Raw genomic sequence first — 2,743 nt, 5'->3', positions numbered from 1 at the left:
TGATAGACGCCGCCCATGACGATCACAGCGTTGGGGACACTGCGATCGTATTGCCGGCTTTAAGGTGTAAGTTGGTTTAAATTAATTTCTGGTGAAGCAACTAATTACAATTGATATGAAACATACTTGAATAGAAAATATACTAAGTAAGAGCAAATATTCACTCTCATAGTTCAATGGGAAATAATCAGGTGCAAGATCCAGAAATGGAGGATAAAATATCTTCGTATTTTTTTTTGTTTTTTTTAATGTTTTTATTTTTATAGTTAACATCATACCTATAATTTACCCACTCCATAATATCAGAACTCTTATATAAGTCTTTAATCATGTCATAAAGATTCTCTTTTAATTCAAAGAATCTAATCTTTACCAAGAAAAAGCCCAGACAAAGTCTGTTATATTGTAATGTCTAATACATAAACTACAAGGCATCCAAACCTCATTTATGAAGGATTTTGCCGCGCTTTCGTTAGCTTAGTTTTTAATTTAACCTCAGAGAAGCTTTATACTACATGTCTGCGTAATAAACTTAATTTATTTTTATTCTGTTCTATATTGAACTTGAACCTTTTATTAAAATGGTTCAAGATATTTTTAAACAATAAAATAATAATAAGAAAAGATTATTAACATTCACCTTTCTTCTGGTGGACTCAGTTAGAAATAAGACCTATTTTATATGTAATTAGTAGTTGAAAAATCCTCACATATCTAAAAATATCGCATAAAGTACAATAATCAAAATTTATAATTTTTATGCAAAAAAATCTAAAAATTGTTTCCGCCCGGGATCGAACCGGGGGCCTTCTGCGTGTTAGGCAGATGTGATAACCGCTACACCACGGAAACTTGATATAAAACTACAAACTTCAATATGTTACTATAAACTATATACGAATAAAAGAGAAAGTAGTTCGTGACGTAGCAGTGTGCGTAATTTTGTGAGCAATGAAATGATATCGCTATGTTTAATATAAATTGTTTTTATAATGTGTAAATCGGATCGATTATTCATTTACCTATGTTAAAAGAAGCTAAAACGTATAATAGGTAATGCATTTAACATACAACATGGTATAAAAATATCCAAATAAGCTACAGACTATTGTCAAACAATTAAAAAAATAGCATAAAACGTCTAAACAAAACGCCCCGCTTTTACAAAATTAATAAAAAATTCCACAAAAATTTAACACACTCATAATATTTCGCATTAATCATCTCGCAAAAACTTGAGACACCCCACTCCAAGATATCAGCAGTTTGTTACAGTTTAAAAACACGGCGTTCATTAATCATAACTGAACTTTGTTTTCATAAGGTTAATGAAACGAACAAACTTGCCTTCTTCAACTTATTTATTTATACACCTAGGTACACTCATTGTGATAATCATCACCCGATTTTTTTTGCCATTGCAAGAGCCCCCAAAGCTTGTTAATTCTTTGTATCGCAAGCAATTTTTAATCACTTTTTTTTTAAATATATCTAAATAGTAATAAAAATGATCCAGTAGGACTGCCCGCTGTATCCCCACTGTCATGGACTTTACCGGTAAATCTAACCTTCATAATATTGTTTTAAGGACTACCGAAAATAATCTGATAATCTACATACTTTATCTTTGCACTTCCACGATTTGCAACCTAGTACAAAAAATATTTGCCAAATAAAATCACATTTTCATCAAAACCATCTCACAAACATTTGCATTCACTAAAAAAAGATATAAAAGCTTTCCATCAATAATTCCCAGAACCTTATTTCCTTTTCTTCTAATTGCAAATCCATTGTATTTCACAAAGTATAAAATAAACGAAAAAAAACAAGGGATCAAAGTGCTTCTATCGAACAAGTAGCTCATGGCAACGTTTGAGTTATATCAATTTACAAAACACTTTGATGTGGCAAGACATTTCAACAATAATTAATTTTAATTAAGGCAACATTATAGAGGCCTTAATAGACGGAGAAATGATTTAATTACCGCTCGAATGGTATAATCGTTATTGATTTGTGTCGCATTGAGTTTTAGTTAAGTTCGAGAAATGGAGTCGGATTTGTGGATATAGTTTACTTCTAAATGGAAATTTTCAGGAATTCTTAGTTGATGTCTGGAAAAGTGATTGAAATAAGTTTGAAAAATAAGCAGTGTTTTGATTCCATCAAATTTTTTAATTTAAATCTTTCCCTAATTTATTAGAAACCCACAAAATTTATGTTTGACTAGCCAATGAAATATAATGTTCTTCGTGCTTATTTAGCAACCAATGAAAATTCGATTGAATGTGGTCGAGTCGTTCCAAAGATGCAGATAAAAGACGCACTTACTATACGTAAATTGACACAAACTTCCATACTTTCAACTTTGTTTCTGTGCACAGCAATGGTAAAAATAATTCGTAACACTGAAAAAGAACATTATTATGATAATTTTGTTACAACCTTTTCAACTTTCGTGTACCTACTGAAAATCTCTGTTCATTCTATTAAAGTTTCCAACTCTATTGCGAATATACAAAACCGTTTGAATGGATGTTCTGACACTACACTTGCCTAAAAACACTAACGTTATGAGAGTACAAACAATGTTCTCACCCCAGCGTGGCAATTTTGACTCTATAAATTATGAATAAAGTTGACTTTCCGCTGGCAATTTCTTAAATAAATAGGGGTGTCGCAAACGCTATAATGATGTCGCAACATTGAGTGTTTTGCTTAACAGTCAGCTAAACTATAT

At 31.0% G+C, this 2,743-nt stretch overlaps 1 non-coding gene across 1 annotated transcript; it reads right to left on the bottom strand.

The window, feature by feature from the left end:
* Nucleotides 1-779: 779 nt before the first annotated feature.
* TRNAV-AAC (transfer RNA valine (anticodon AAC)) lies at nucleotides 780-852 on the bottom strand. Its single transcript has one exon. It is a non-coding gene; the product is annotated as a tRNA-Val (tRNA).
* Between the last annotated feature and the right edge of the window lie 1,891 nt (nucleotides 853-2,743).

The sequence above is a fragment of the Colias eurytheme genome, chromosome 6 (genome assembly GCF_061535395.1).
Source record: "Colias eurytheme isolate Ceu_HAF_F1 chromosome 6, ilColEury1 Martin Lab GWU primary, whole genome shotgun sequence".
Classification (NCBI taxonomy): Eukaryota; Metazoa; Arthropoda; class Insecta; order Lepidoptera; family Pieridae; genus Colias; species Colias eurytheme.
The sequence above is the reverse complement of the archived record's forward strand: the minus strand, read 5'-3'. Positions and strand labels throughout refer to the sequence as shown.